The sequence below is a fragment of the Hirundo rustica genome, chromosome 4, assembly GCF_015227805.2.
Source record: "Hirundo rustica isolate bHirRus1 chromosome 4, bHirRus1.pri.v3, whole genome shotgun sequence".
NCBI lineage: Eukaryota > Metazoa > Chordata > Aves > Passeriformes > Hirundinidae > Hirundo > Hirundo rustica.
In genome coordinates, this window is record NC_053453.1 from 11,185,954 (window position 1) to 11,203,105 (window position 17,152).

Consider the following 17,152-nt stretch of genomic DNA (forward strand, 5'->3'; position numbering starts at 1 on the left):
CAGTGTAAAAGAATGCAGTGTATCCAGCCGCGTACATATTAAAACAACAAAACTGTAATGCTTGGTACAATAATTATATCGAATGTCCCATGATGATATTGTCAACATTAAAGAGAAAGTAGCCTTACAAAACATAAACCAAAACCAAAAATAAAAAATAAAAAATAAATAAATAAATAAATAAATAAATAAACCAAACCAACACACCTTAAAGAATGAAAGGGAGAGCATTTTGTCCCAGACAAAAAGTTGCTGCAACAGTAAATGCCACTATAAGAGAAAAAGACAATTTGAGGAGGAGAAAGGCAAATATGGAGCAGTTATAAGAGACACAGAAAGGCAAATATGGAGCAGTCGTAAGAGACACAGAATCAGAAGAGAGGATAATAATGAATGAAACACGAGAGGGCCGGGCTGTGCGTGTTTGGGTGAGAGCCGCTGCCAGCGGGGCTCGGCCGCTGCTGCTCTCCAAGGTCCTGAACGCTGAGAGCCGCCAGGTTGGTCAGGGGGAACAGGGAGAGGAGTGGTTTAAATAGGAAATTTGAAGTGAATGGGGCCAAAATTACTGAAGAAATTTAAATGTTGGTTTAAATTCTTTGTGTAAGCAAGAGCATTCAGCAATTTTATTTCTTGATTAATTTATTTATCTGCTTAATTATTTATTTACTTATTGCAGTAGGGATTGTGTTTTGTACATCCTGTGCATTTCGCTGTGGTTCTTATGGGGAATGTGCATGGTTTTGCATACTCATGCACAATATTTAGAAAAGAGTTTGATGTGTTCTGCTGACACAAGCTTCCCATTGTTGCATTCTTTGTGCATTAGATCTAATCAGAGATATGCTTCTATTCTGCTTTTCATACTGAGTTAATTCCCTCTTCCAGTGGGCAAGCACACCACAGAGTGTTTCATTTACTTGTCATGGTGAGATCAGGAAATCTATTGTTAATTATTATGGCTTCAATTCCCAACTCAGCTGCCTATGTCAGATGTGCCACTGTGTGAGTGTTTGACTATTAATGACTAGATGGAATATTACTATATACACTATGAATATGAGGCCTTCTTTATTTTTTTAGGAAAAATCTTCTAGAAAGAAAAAAATCAAAATGGTACCAGAAAATTCTCTTACACACTTCTCCAATAACTGATTTAAATACAAAACTATCAGTTTTATGTATGAATAAAGGAATTAAGTGATACAATTCTTTGGACTTTTAAAATGCACATGATATGCAAACATAACATTTAAAATACTGCATGAATACAGAGGTGGATACTATTAATAATAATAGCAGATTCTTATTAATAAGAAAATATTATTGTGCCTAGTTAAAATGTACTGACAGTACAAGAAAGATTAAATAAAATAATTAAAATTGTAGCTATCATACCTCATGCTTACATATAGGTAGAATTCTTTTCTATGTATTCTCAGTAATTTAGTGATTGTCTTTTGTTAATAGGAAACAAAAAATCCAGAATTTCAGATTAAACTGCTAGCCTTTAGAAGCCCCAGTGAGTCCCCCACATTTGAAGTTTCAGTGTGGAAGAGCAATTGTATGAAAAATGCTTAACTCCTCTTCCCGTACAGCACAGCGGGAGGGGGGGGAAGGAAAAATGTGTCATAATTTCCAAATGTTGGGTTTCCACAGCACAATCATATATGAAATTTAAAATCAGCCACTTCCCAGTAAAATATTGTTGGCTTCAGAGGAGTATAATAGTCTTTGGTCAGTAACCATTGGGTGTTGCAATAGTGAATGTGCTCCCTTTCTGTAAATGCCAAGCTGTGGAGTTGGACTATTTGTGCAAAAAGTATAGACCTTCCATTTTCTTTTGCAAAGGTATTATAGCAACCCCATAAAAAGATGACTTAAACAAGATATCTTAATATAATATATACATGCAAAATATTGAAATGTATTTTGTTTTCTTTTGTGAGTACTTTACTATGACATTAAATAAAGAAAAAAAACATTTTATAATTACAATTAATAGGAATATAATAAATCCATAGACTTAATGCTTAAAAATTTGGTTTTCTTAATTTGTTATTAACATTATCTTAATCCAAAATTTGTAATAGAAATATTGAGAACTGTTTTAGAAGGGGGTTGTATCATATATGAGGCTAGGGAGGACTGAGCAAACATGCAGTTGAGCAAATAATCTCTAGCAGGTAATAACTTGGAAGTGCATTGCAATAATGCTAGCTTGAGAAGGCTCGGTCAAGGGTCTTGTTATTTTGTAATATTACATCCATTCCTCCTGCAAATTTAAATTTTATTATTCTTTCTGTTTTATTCCGACTAGCAGTAACACACAGGATTATCGAATGTTTGCTAAAATGTAATTTAAGTCTTCTTAAATCGTGGTGAAATAAGATTTGTGTAAAAACATAGTCATGTCATATTAATGTTGATACCAGCACAGTGATTTTTCAAATTTACACTTTAATTTGCACTTACAGATCAGGAAATTATTTTTCTCCACGAAAAAGTTTTACAAAACTTATTACACTTGGCTATTTAACAGGGAAAAACAATGCAAAAATAGTTTTTTTTTTTTAATGTAAAATTGTATTTAATCAAGATATCATTTGCATCAAAGGAAAATTGGCAAAATCTTTGACCAGTTTTCATGGATTTAGGTTATTGTCTTTGCAATGTACTAAGTGCTTTTAGCAAAAACATTTGGCGTCTATCTTTCAGGTCTTAAATTGGATAGCAGAGCACTAGGGAACAGTCAGAAAGATAGATTAAGGATTTATTTTCATTCAGTTCTTTCACATAACTTAAACACTTGAAATCTAGAAAAAATCTTTCCAAACATTATATTTTCTCAAAAGAATTTTTTTTTTTTTTTTTTTTTTTTTTTTTTTTTTTTTTTTTTTTTTTTTTTTTTTTGGACAAAAGATAGCTATGCATAATTCAAAGAATGGTATCTTCCCAGTTCCAGAGAGGGAAAGTTTCAACATATGAAATACATGCAGGAAGACATTCCAACTATAGCTTCAAATAAAGTTGGTCACGTGCTATAAACTCAGACCAGGTGGAGCTTGAATTTTTGCAGTCAGTGCCACAAGAGTTGTGTGAATATGCTGCTGTTTAATAAAGAATGTGGCACCTTGGTACAATACTTATTCTCTGGGAAGAGGGGAAGAAGTCCTCTAATAAGAGAAATATGCTGAGTGAGTCAATCTAGTGCCACTGGAAGAAGAGTGAGCACTGTGAATAAACCAGTAATTGACATCTTGTGGTAACCCCTATTGTAATTCAATTAAACTATATTGAGTTCCAACAGGGGCAAGCAGTAGGAGCACAGATCCTCACTGCCATGCCACTGTAGACCATCCTACTGACAAGCAATGGAAACCAATTTTAAAAACTTACTTATCCAAAATAACACATCTAATGAACACACTGTCTGAAGAGGACTGTAATTATCTTCTCCTTCTCCTCATGAGCCTAAACAGGCAATATTACAGCCTCAATGAGAAACAGTTGAACTATCCCAAGAAAGTTAAATTAATATCCTCGAAAAAAAATGAGACATTTTTATGGGACTTTTTTCCCCATCACTACCCACTGGTTTCTACTAAAGTTATTAAGGCTACTGTGTTTAGCAGTTAGATGAAGGCACTCAATCTTCTCTGAAACACAACTCTCAGAACTGGTTGGCAAATTAGTTTTGTTAAAGTTTTGCTGGAAGCTGTACCTTCCATTCCCCAAATCCTCCACAAGTTGAATTTTATGGAATTTAATTAAACTCTGTACAAGTTGAACCCTGTACAAGGTAATAAGTTTCCTATCTACTGAGCCCTGGTGAGGCTTCATCAGGTGTGCTGGGCTCCGCAGCAAAAGAGAGACCTGGTGCTCCTGGAGAGGGTACAGTGCAGTTCTGCGAAGATGACTGAGGGACTGGAGCATCTCTCTTATAAGAAAAGTAAAAGTTGAAGGAGCTGGGCCTGTTCAGTCTTGAGAAGAGATGACTGAGAAGGGACCTTAAGAATGTCTGTAAATATCTGGAGGGAGGGTGTCAATAGGACAGACCAAGCTCTTTTTGGTGGTGCTGAGCAACTGGATAAGAGCAAAGGGCAGAAAGTGATTCACAGGAAGTTCCACCTGAAGACAAGGAAGAGCTTCTTCACTGTGTAGGTGACCAAACCCTGGAACAGATTGTCCAGAGAGGTTGTGGAGTCCCCCTCACTGGAAATAATAGAAAAAAAATCTGGATGCAATCCTGTGCAATGTGCAACATACCCACAAGGGAAAAAAAAAGCATGGACATTCCATCAGACTTGATGGTGAATTTCTCCTCACTGTCAAAGGAATTTTGTTCCTTCTATTTTATCATTAACCTGTTTTTTAAAGAAGGGAAAGTTTCCATAATTTCTTCTTGTGGCTTCCCATAATTTGACAAGGGAAGGTCATGAATTTCAAAGGATATTTGTATTAACATGGCTAATCATCTCTCAGTTCAGTCTGTTTTAAAGTCAAAGACAACAACTAATCCATTCCATGGAAAGGCCTTCTATAGAGGCTTTCTCTAGCACGAGTCGTAGACCACACATCAAATGGCTTATTTATAATGTAACTGGATTCAGACCACATCTCTATCTCAGCCTTCTTTCACTTTCTTCTATGCAATCTTTAACCTGTTATGACGAAGGACAGTAGATAAAGCCAAAACCCAAACCAAATCTACCTCAAAACTGTTAGATTTCCCAATTATAATTTACAGTCTTTTTAAGGGTGGCAGATACTTAAAATACTGTAAATGCCTTTTTTGTTGTGGTTTACCCCATTGTATAAATTAATAACTTGTATGCACTTGGATATTTTCACTCATCAATAATATGGATGTAAAGGATCTGAAGTTAATAGCTGTTTTCTTCCTTTAGCACTAATTTTGAAATATAGGCTTGCAAATTCTACATCTGAAAAGTAATAGAAAAAGAAGCCATTTGTGCCTGTTTGCTGCACAAATTCAGAAAGACTTCATAAATACGTGACATAGCCATTTTCTTACTGATTGGCTATAGTTTCATTTTTAAGGATATACCTTTTTGACTTGCATATAAATGAACTTTTTAAAAGATGCAACCTATTTCTATGGCTTTTTTTAGGAATAAATCCAGCCTTAAGGCTGATATTATTATAACTAAAATAGGGATTTTTATTGTTATTTTATGTAGATATATGCATTTTTTTACTGTTTTGAAATTAACATTGCAAATACTGAAACTATTTCTATCACAAAGTAGACCGTTAATTTATTTTTGTCATGCCTCAATAATTTGATTATGTCTGTGTTGTTGTTTGAATTAAAGCTCTGATTTTTAAAAGAGTGTGGTTTAAAACTAGTGATTCTTCTGGGAAATTCTCAAATTCCTCTCTAAAGATTACAGGAGATAAACTTAAAGATTAAAAAATCCTGTATTTATTTCTTGAGTAAAATATCAGTTTGTACTGATTTTTATTTTGATAAATATTACTGCACACAATTTCCAAAACATAATTGTTATTTGCATGGTTGAGACAGATTTTCATCCATATTTATTACATGGTTTTATTAATTATGTGTACATGACTGTACACATTATTTACATACCTACTTGCATGTATACATACAGCTTTTAGATGGAAGATTAGCCTCCAGTTTCTTCCAGTGGATTAGGCCTGTACTTTTTATGGCATCAACATGTAAAGTCTGAATGACTTGTTCCTGTCAATGGGTAGGGCAGCCCAGACACTATAAAAGGGTTTTTTTTGGAAGCCTAAAATCATTGCTCTATTTCTTACAGATGAAATTACTTTCTTTTGAGAGTTATAAACCATACTTTGCAATAGAAGGGTGACCACACCATTTCATTGTTGAAAAGCTCTACTGTACTCAGCTTTGCTAAAGTGAACATTTTGATGACTGTAATAAGAGTGCATAAGATGTGATCCTCTTGCTTATGGAGAAACTCATCACATTCAGTGGGAATCCCGAGTAGAATGACACAACTGCATTCTAGTAGTTGACTACATCAGAAATTTTGTTGAGTAGTCCCTAGATTTATGCACTGTTGTAACTACTCTTGAGTACCAGGCAGGATAATTTGTGCCTATTTGCCTTTTCAGCAAAGATAGCTTAGGCCCATTTCTTTACTGAAAAGAAGTTTTATGTTGGCTTTACAACAATAATAAAAAGGTTGACAGTATCCAAGTTAGAAAACACCAATATATATGCAATTCTGAGTTATGAAGCTATGTAGCTTAGCTGGCCCTGCTAGCCTCTTCACATGACTTACTCAGTTGGGTCTCTCATATATGACCCATTGCAGCCAGTAAATGTCTCTACTCTGCTTGCACTATTGTGGCTTCAGGAGGGTGAAAGGAAAAATATTTTAATAGAGTAACTACATGTGGCTACACAGAGTGCCCAAAAGAACTGCAGAATTCCACTTCTAACCAGAAACTTGAGCAATTGAGATGAAGTTGCTTTCTTCCTGTCTTGTGTTGGTTCTTATGGTTGGGATCATCTTAAACATGTTGTAGTGTTCAGTGTGCAATAGTTGTTAGATAATTTTCTACGAGGATATGCTTGTCTGAGCATGACAAGTGTCCCACTTCTGACATCTTTTTGCAATATATAATTAAATTAAATGTAGCAAAGTACAGTGATTTTTTTTTCCCGATGAAGACTGGTTTGAAATAATGCCTCACATATATATATATATATATATATATAGTTACGTGAATTTTACTGGCCCCTTGGAGTCATTCTTGGCTTCTGCCAAAAGCTCATGGACTGTGGCAAAAATTTTGGCTATGATAGGAATGAAACGAAGCACTCTTACAGGAGCATTACAGAAAAGGATGTGTCAGGGTTAAAAACCTTAAGCCTCTGAAAGTCAGAGCAAGGTGTAGTTAGTTACTATCAGTCTAGTAGATATAATAATGACTTAATAATATGGTGAAGTTAATCCATGATCTCTCATATAAATTTATCCCTCAGCATCCTAAAAGGAATCCAGGTTGCTCTTTTTGTGTACTAATCAAAAGAATTACCTTACATCATAAGAGTGATAGTACAGAAAGTAAAAGGTGGAAGTCTGCATTCTCTGTGTAGTGCCAGAGAAACGGAGGTGTCTGTGGCAGTTAATGCAACATGAGTAAATGGTTATTTGTTATATTGTTGGAAACTTTGGGAAGTATTAGAAGTGCCTGTGTTGGATGGTGGATGGATGAGTGGGCTTTCTGGTTTTAACCTGAGTCTTTAAGAATATGATCATAGGAAAATGGGTTTAGATTTCTTCTGGAATAGATGATACATTACATCTACACATGTAGTTTCTCAGAAAGACTGATAAAATGTGGATGCCTACTTTACCCTTTGTGCCTAGTTTTGCAGATGTTTCCTGTTTGTTACCATTTTGTAATGAATGCATAGGAGTATTTTGGGTGAAATTGTGGTCTCTTTAAACATGGTATAAAATTTTCAGTGGAAATTTGGGTTAAAAATTGATATTTTATCAGGATTCACAGTCTGTTTCCTATAAGATTTTCTTGTTACATATCATTTGCAAGCAATTCTGACTTTTACAACAATATTTGGGTATTATTACTTGGCAATAACTAGGATTCTCACAGAATCTGAATTCTTTCAGTCTTTTAGAGCCTAAATTCCAAAGCCCTGCACCGTATGGTGACTTTAATCAGGGTAATCTCAGGGAGCAGGGCCATTGGATAGTCTACAACTCAGAGAGTCAGTTTTAAATATAATGGCCCTTACATCAAAGATACTTTGAATTGCAATGTAATAATGTGAATAAAGAACTAATAATTGTTTTTAGTTGAGTACAGTCCATTTGCTGATGAGAAATTAAATATGGCTTCAGCATAAATATTTAAAGATTGTGTTGTAAAAAAATGTACAATTGGGAAGAACCTGTGAAGGGATACAGATCCAGCAGAACATTTAAAAAGAAAATTATGCTTATTTAGGAATAAACCCCTAATTTTAAATGTTTAGGAGTTTCATGGTATCCAAAGCATGTATGATTACTGCCACTGAAAAGTTTAATTGCATATCTTCGCGCTGTACCTTCTCGTGTGGATTGCCAGCGCAGTGCTGGCAAGCAGAAGGATGCCTGACGATCTCCTCCGAGCCTTATTTCCCTCCCTGCTTTGTAATGTAAATGGCTAGCTTGAATCCCACCACGGATCCGTGCGCTCGGTCCCCGAGCATCCTCTCCGTTTTTAACCGGAAGATCACCTGACCGCCCCCTGGAGCTGCCCCTTGACGGAGGAATCTCGGCGCGGCTCGGGCTGGGGTAGGTGGCGGCTGCGGGGGCCGGCGGCGGAGCCCAGCGCTGCCGGGGGCGGAGGGAGCGGGAGCGCCGCTGCCTCAGCCCTGGAGAGACGGATAACAAAAGAGCTCAGCTGCAGTTTTGTGTTGCTGTGTCTGGCTTAAGCAGAAGATTCTAGACATTCGTGCCGAAAAATCAAAGCGCAGCTGAGACTACATCTACCGGGAATTTCCGTCCCCAGAATGGGCTGGATCCAGTACAGGTGGTTTGCAGATCACGCGAAGACAGACGGGCTGAGAGCCATGGAAAGGTGGGATAAGGCGCTGCCTTCTCTTTCTTGCTTTTTTTCCCTTCTCTCTCTCTGGATCTGTAAAGCAGTACAGCTGGAACCTGAGGCAAGGTCACTTAAAAAGATTAGGTGGGGTTTAATCCCCCAAAATAAAACCAAAATGGGAGGCACTACTGTGTTCAGACAGATGTTGAATCCAAACTTGGGCTGAGTTGGACTTGCTGTGAGCGATCCTTGTGTAGCTTTTGATGTTGTCTTTGTTTAAAATAGTTCTTTCACGAAATACAAGGTTTTAGGACGAGCTGCATGCTTTGTTACGAATTGTCAGATGACTGTTCCAATGCTAGTAGATTTTTGCCAGAGAAGCTGCAAATGAAGGCTTTGGAGGTGAGTTTATGGAAATAGGAAGAGCTGTTGACTTTGAATTCCTTGTGATGCGGGCATGGTTAGAAGTTGAGCTGTGCTTGTTGTTGTACATTGTCTGAATTGTAACAATGGGCAGTTCAAGTAGAGCAAGTTTGAATGATTTCATTCAAATGGTTTATTTCTTCACCAATACCAAATGCATTTCACTCATATGATCTTTGGCTTTTCACAGAAGGCAAGGATTTTTTTTTTTTTTTTTTTTTTTTTTTTTTTTTTTTTTGAGGAAAAAAAAAAAAAAAGACGAGTTGTTTTTTTGGTTTTGGGGGTTTTTTTAATATTGAAGAACAGGAGTAAATTAGCATTTTTATTTGAATGGTTGTTGTTAACACCAGCATGCCTAAACATATAATACATATCCCAGCAATTTCTCATTTCTTTTGCTGGGCAGATGCATTTCTTTTGTTCCTGAATTTTTTCCCTGCCTCTTTAGAACAAAAGGCATTTCCTTTTTTTTTTTTTTTTTTTTTTTTTTAAATGGCAGCAAGAGAGTTATATACAAATTAGCAATTTTAGACAGGTTCATGTTCTGCTTCATTCTGAAGTAAACTGCCTTAAGGTATTAGGAGGAGAGGAGGTGGGCAAACGAGGGGAGGTTTGACCGATGCCCAAGAAATACTGAATTTAGATGGATTTAGATCATACAAAGAAGCAGACATTTATCTCTAACTGGATTTCAGCTCCATGTCATGCAAAATCTGCAGACTATAGCAGGAAGACTCTTAGCAACCAATAAATCAGATTTGTAATGGGCCTTTAAAAATGTCTGTGAGGGGTGACTGCCTGGGTCCCCTTTGGCCAAATTAAGATGCAATCTGACAGTACAGTAGCATCTGTGTGCTGACATTTTCTCGTGAACCTAGTGAAAAATGGCTCCAGATCTCTTCTTCTGTCCCCAAAAGACAGTTTCTGAATAGCCATGCATTTTCCCCATGTATTGTTGTTTGTTATAATCACCATTCTCTCTGGTAATGTCTGACTGGCTTGTTTTGCTTTGCTTTCTTTGATTGTTTGACTGGCTGAGGGGCTATAGTGGGCAGTGATTGTTTTACCTGAAATCAGAATCTCATGCCAATACTACTGTTTACAAAAAAATAAATAATTTTTAAAAGTGTGTATTGCAAATGTGTTGTATAAATACTGCTAATAAAGCAGTTCCTGTCAGCTCTGCTGGAATTAGTAAGTGGGTTGAAAAACATGTGTCTTAAATACTGTGCCACCCACGATACAGGTGAGAAAGGAATGCCAGCCAGCAACTGACAGGTAAAACTGAAAATCCTAACAAAAGGCACTGGGATAAAGTCCTTAAAGGCCAGAAGTATATGTAGGGGTACAGGTGTTTGTTTATCCAAGGGAGAAGTTCACATTCAGGTACTACAAGAGTGAGGGGGGAGGAGAAGCAGGGGAGGCACTCCTTTAATTGTACTACAAGTGTGCTGGGTGGAAAGAGCCCCGCACAGAATGGCCATTCAGCCTGATTCCACAGCTCTGCTCCAGCGTTCCTGAGCAGCAGCTGCAGCCCAGAGGTGGGAGCAGCCTCTATCTGTGCATGTGTGGGGTGATTGCAGGGGAGAGAGGAAAGGGACCGCGTTTCTCCAGAGGGATCTGTGCCAGGGGATTCATGGGGAGACTGGGAATTCCACTCCAGTGAAAACCGCTTCTTTAAATGTTCCCTCAGATAAGGTGTCTCCATAGCACAAAAGTAGGGCAAGTGGGAGGCAGAAGGGTAGCTGTGAGAAGTTGTCAGTAGTATGGATCCTCTCCAGAAAATGTGGCCAGTGTTTTTTGTGACTGCTTAATAGTGCCTACTATTTTTATTGGTGCTTAGAAAGCAGGTTGTGTGCAGTACTTACAAAACCCCCAAATGTGACTTGCCAGACTTGTTACTGTCTTTTGAGATTAATTTTCATAGACCTAAATGCTTCCACTACCTCTGGAAAGGAGGTAAAAAGGAGTTTTAACACCGCGTGCAGATCCCGTTGCTCCTTCTGTACAGGTAGATAATTTGACAGTAGTAAACACTTGCTTCATGGAAAGTGACACAATTCCACACTGGGATTGTGAAAAAGAAAACAAACATCTTGCAAACCATCAGACAAGCAGAAATGTCAATGAGAGATGTTCAAATAAATAGAGTTAAAAAGCTTTGAGTGACAGAAAGATTCCAGATGCCTTATTCACACTGACCAGAGTTACAAAGCACTGGAATGCATCTGCAGTTTTGGAAGGTAAGCCAAACCAGGCTGATTTTCACATGTGTATAAAATGGGAGTCTAATACTGAGAGGAACAAATTGGATTTCAGAACTTTACTTACATTAAGAAAAACTGGATAGAAGATCAGGCAGAAAAGTTTCCAGAAGAAATTAAATGAGCAAATTCAACTCTAAAGAAATACACACATCCAACTAGGACCATTGTCTATTGATTATGTGATTATTAACAACAGCATTATTTAAAATGGGATTTAACAGTGAAAATCTGATTTAAGAAATTAAGCATGACTTTTGACTTAATTTATTGTCATTACAAAATGAAAACTGCCCAGGGACTTCACTTGGAAATGCACATTTTCTCATGGTGCAGCAGTGACACCCTGGACCTCTGTAAAGGGGCAAAGGAAACAGAAATAAAATGGTGGCACTAGGAAAATCTATCACCATCACTTTCTGAAAGCTGTGTAAATACGTCCTGTGGATAAACGTAAAAGTCAGGTTTGTCTTCTGGTTGTGATGAAAATAAATCACAACAAGAATTAGATAGATTAGTGTATACTAACAGGAAAAAATGCTCAGACCTAGAGTATTGAAGTCTGAGAAAATTATATTTACATTGAAGCAGTCCAAGTAGCAATTGCCAGTGTTCCAGCTGACAGACTCATCAAACAGCCCACCTACTTCCCATTTCAGCAGCAAATGCCTATACAGAAACCATCGTGCTCTCACTGAAAAATAAGCTTAAGAACATTAAAGCCCATATAGTATTCCCAGCTGCCCTAATGCAACCAGTTTAAATCAAGTTTGTTGTAAACGGTGTCACTATAACAGAGCTGATTGTAGCCCATAGGGCCAAGAAAAGAGTATGGTCAGCATATATTTACTTTTTATTCCCCCCTCCCCCCCCCCCCCGCCCCAATAAGAACATTCCTATTCCTCTGTCATTGCTTCCTCATGTAAATAGCATACCCCAGACCGACATGTCTGATAAAAGCACCAGACAAAAATTCCGGAGATCTCTCTGATCACTGTAGCAACTGTTTCTGACTACATTATGCTGTGGGATAAAGAGGAGGATGGTTTTTTTTCGTGACCTTTGGTGTTTGTGTACAAATGATGCCTACCTACCTAGACTGCCCACTATTTTGTAGAAAACCAAACATCAATAGTAGTGAGCTGAGAACTGTAAACTGAAAGTTGGCTGGGTTTGTTCTTTCTCTAACCATGGAAGGCTAGGTTGACTTTTTCAACTGAATAAAGAAAACCACTCTCACCTGGAAAAATGTAACATGCTTCTATCCTGACATTACAATCTTTTTCCTGTCACCCTTCTAATTTCTTTGTATTTCTCCTCTCATACTTCTTTATTTATGTAAACCTTCTTTGATTTAACCTTACCAACCATCTATGACTTTTCTCTTCTGCCCCAACTCCATGTTCTGGGACAGTGAGAAGCAATTTCTGCCACCAGCCCTTTCTTTATTCCAGATGAAGTCATTATTTGTTGCTGGGTTATAGAGAGGTGCATATACAGAGGTCTACAGAACACAATACTCTCAATCTCATCAGTCTTCCTATGACAAAAAGGGAATTAATTTTCATCCCAACATCAGCCAAGTATACCATAAAGAATTTTGCCAATATTCCCTTGGTCCAAACTGCTGAAGGGAGCAATGAAAGTTGGTGGCTTTCTTGGGATAGTTTTATAATCTGAATCTGTATGCTGAATACCTGCATGATCATATGAATGGTACTAAAGGAGAGTGGGGTATGTGGCTCAGTTGTGCCCCTGCTGAAATTGGTGCCAAGTTTCACTCTAGAGATGAGACAAGAGAATGTTTAGTAGAGAAAATCTGATCTTGCAGAGGGGCTCAGGTTAAATACATTTTATCACCTTCCTGGCAAAGAAAACAAGTAAATAGGATTGATACTGGGTGATCACTGAACCTCTAGACCCCCTAACTGTTATCCCTTATGAAAATATGAACAACAAAAAAAAAGTGCCTGGGAAAAATTCTTTAATCTGAAGGTATTAGGAGTTAAGTCTTTACAGCCATGACAATCCCCATTGACAGAATTGCTCATAACCCAGAGGTGATGGAATACAAATGGGCATGGATGTGGGAAGCATTGCAATAGAGAGCACATCACAATAAAAGCTCTCTTTCTCAGTTATCCCTTCCTTTCCAGTCAAATAAATAAATTGCAGTGAAGTACAGTGTGAAGAATTATTTCCACTAGAGTGCTTTTTCTGATGACAGAGAAGATGTAAGCTATAAAAGTCTGTCCTAGATAACAGAAATTAAAGATTTCTGGAAGTTTATCAAGATTTAGGAACTCTTAGAGTCTGGATTGATTCAAGCAGACTAATTGGATATGGATTGTGTAACTGCAGACTTGGTCATCTGGTGAGAAACCTGCTCTGATGGGAGCACAAAGCCTTAGCACTCCTGTGCTGCTCCTGCTCTCCATCTGTCCCCTCTCCCAAGGTCCTGGCTTAAATCTTCAGGATTGCTCATGACGTTGGCTGAAGTTATTGGAGTGATTGTGCTCATCTCTGTGACGGCAGAAGCCATGATGAGTCCAGGAGGTGATAATGTTTGTAATGAAACATTGGTGAGCAAAGCCTCTGCAGGGACAGGACCTTCAGGGCAGAGTTCCCTTTCATTAAAGGATTTTTCACCCTCAGAATTAGCTTCTTGGAAGAAATTCTGAAAGGTAACTTGGTATCACCCTGTAATGTTATGCAGTCAGTTACAATCTAGCATTTTATATTTTAACAGTGCACATAACCCAAAGAGGCATGAGGAACAGTGCCTTTGTCACTAATTAATGTTCTCTATCACATAGTTGGGATCAAGAACATCTAAAAGCAAAGCTTGATTATGACACTAGCCACTGGAATATTCCATAAATCTAGAACATCTGGGGAGAATTGTAGATGGCTGAATAAAGGAGCTTGATCAGATCATAATTGTTCACTGTTTGAACACATAATTGACTGGGGCGACTGGAAGAGTGTGTGCCTCTGTCTTCAGAGCTCTGCAGCTCCTGACTGACAGAAGGAGACTGCAGTTTTGGTGTTTCTTGTTTAGATGATGGAATAGAAAGAGGTTCTGGAAAACACAAGTGAACAGTTTGTGGAAATGCGAGTATCATTGCACCCCAGAAATCTTTATGGGATGAGTGGTAGTTACCCCTCAGACAGCACTAGGAGGATTTTGGTACACAAAAGAGAAGGGTAACTCCAAACTTTCCTAGATTTTGCATGGCTGGATTTTAAAACCTGGAAAAACCAAGAGGATAGTCTGTTCCCATTCTGTCATTGCAGCTGTCAAATGCTGTTGTCGAACCAACTGCAGCGACATAACCATCAAAAAACACCTGTCTTTGTGCCTATTGGAAAGTCCTTCTGAAAAAGGAGGAGTGTGCCAGTAGGGAGCTCTTTATTGTGTTAGGTTTTTTTCCTTCTGCAGATTCAGCAGGTGCTATATATTATCCTTTACAACCTTCAGCCATTTGGAGCTAGGACACTGTAATTATGTTCCCTGTCCATGGAAGTTACTGACTATTACTGTGTGAAATACGAGCTCTGCTCAGAATTCAAAACTAAACTGAGGAAGCATGTTTGCTGCTGTTTTCATACCAACAAAATAATGGCAGTGTTCATTTGCACTAGTAAATGCTCTCTGCCCCTTAAATGGTGGAACCTGTATAAAAAATACCTTATTGCTGATATGCAAAGAAGTCAAATTCCCAGTGTTTACAGTTCTCTCCTATAAGTAGTAGTTTACATTTGTGCAGTTAATTTTATTTAAAAATCCATAGGGGTTCACTCCTTTGTAAGTGTGAAAATAAATTGAGAGGCTGAGACAGAGAAAGTATGCAACTATTTTTAAACAGAAGTAACTTTCAGTCATCTTTGTAAAGATGGTCAGGCTCTCAGGGCCTTTCCCAAAGACTTGTCTTAATTACACTTTGCTTTTGGATTTGTATGTGGATGGGTCTGTAAGTACCTACACGTGGCTCCCCCAGTGACTCAGTAGCACAGGAGAAAACAAAGTTGGGTCTTCTATCTCCTGCTGCTCCTACTTTTGCAACCTCATCCACATGAGAATTGCCTTCTGTGAGGTTTCATCAGTTTCTGACCAAAAAAAATGTAGCCTGTTTTTATCTTGCTCTGTTCTCTCCTGAAGTTATACAGAGGAAGTGAGATTTGGGGAGGGGTGCCTTGCACACTATTCCATTAGGATAAATAATATATGCTGTCTGTTGTGTTTCAAAGAATGCTTCAAAGAAAACTCACCATGGCATAGTTATGATAACAAGCAGGAAAGAAATAAAAGGAGAGAGAGCGCAAGATGCTCTCTCTCCTTTTAGGTGCTTTGGTATTATCTGCCAGTTCAGCATTACAGTGCTTGATACTAGTGTGCTTCTTTTGCCACAGCTCTTGGTGATAGCCACAGCAGTCCATGGAAAAAGATGTGTAGCCTACAGCTGCCCTAAGAACAAGGAAAAAGTTTTTGTTGCTCTGTACCTCCAGGAGGTAAGGTGCAGACTGTCCTTGGTGGAGGCACACTGCAATGTGACCAACTCTTGCATATTTTCTTGTCCTATTCATTTCTTCTTCCCACTTTTATTTTAATAGCAAAGTCCCACAAGACCCCACAGTCTCTCACAGGCTTTTTAGAGGCACTGATGTTCTTAGTTTGAGGTTCTCAGCCCACACCAGGTGAATGAGTCTGTGATAATTGCTACAAATGTTGGTGCAAATGCACCAGACCCACCCAGTCAGGTGTGGTAAATCTTGAAGGTAGAGGACACACTCTTATCTCCTACCAAGCTTTTTTTTTTTTTTTTTTAATTATTGTACTCTGTGTTTTTCAATCACTTCTGTGTGTAAAGCTTGATAAATGTGGATTATCCACTGTAATAAGAATGTGTGATCAGACAATCCAGATTCCACCTCAACAGCGAATGCCAAAATTACTGGAAAATATCCTAAATGTTTGATATTGAATTTGCTTCCCCAGCTGGAGTAACAGCAGGTTATTTGGCCCAGCATCCTGCTTTTCACACTGGGATAAAGTAGCAGCACCAGGCCATGTGGGGCAATACTTTCCTTTTATGCCTCCCAGTTTCCAGTATAACTCACCAAGATACTAGGATATTTTCCAAGTGATATGACATTCTTGTTGTAAAGCACAAATTGATATTTATGTACAATGCAGAAGAAATGTCATTTCCAGTGTTGTTCTCATGGATACATGTTCAGTGGTGTGTATGTAACCAGACCTTTACACCTCAGTACAGGGTGACCCAGTCATGGAGGAAAATTGGTTTGTTAGGCCTTCACCTGAGCTTACTGCTGCCTTCTTGATGAGCCTAATATCTTCAAGCACATCAGACCTTCCTCCCATCATTAGAAATACTTTGAAACTTTAAAAGTCAAAAGCTGTGAGTTCTGGCTAAGTCAGCATGTAAATCTGAAAATGTGTTTCATTTGTGATAAAGACATTTCTGTGCATATGAGTCATGCCTGGCAAAGGCAAAGTACAGTAATCCAAAATGAAAAAAAGAAAAGGAATCAGAATAAACTCTTTTTCAGCAAATTACTATCTAAAAAGATCTAGGAAAGTGTTTGATGTAGAATGTGCCTCCTCTTCTGGGATCATAGTACTCTCCATCAAATCGCCTCTTTTCTGTTACAGGAATATTCCACACACCCCCCTTTTTTTTTTTTTTTTTTTTTTTTTTTTTTGGCATGCCTTTGAAATGTCAGTTCATCTTATCAGTTTCCATATTGATTTGGTTTGCCTTTTTGTTCATACTTTTTAGGGCTCTGCCGCCCTTCCCCAAAGGTGTGAGGGGAGATTGGATTGAAATAGATGATGAACAAATGCATTTTTTTCTTTGAGTGCA

General features: G+C 38.0%; 1 protein-coding gene across 8 annotated transcripts in view; it reads left to right on the top strand.

Moving 5' to 3' along the window:
• Positions 1-17,152, top strand: part of MAGI2 (membrane associated guanylate kinase, WW and PDZ domain containing 2) — a 713,954-nt gene that overhangs the window by 318,829 nt on the left and 377,973 nt on the right. Inside the window, exon 1 of one of the 8 annotated variants that reach the window (XM_058420132.1) lies at positions 8,393-8,613. The exons of the other annotated variants lie outside the window; for them this stretch is intronic. The gene's annotated coding sequence lies outside the window, so the exon portion shown is untranslated. Of the gene's footprint in view, positions 1-8,392; positions 8,614-17,152 lie in introns of those variants that run through there. 8 annotated transcript variants of the gene reach the window in all.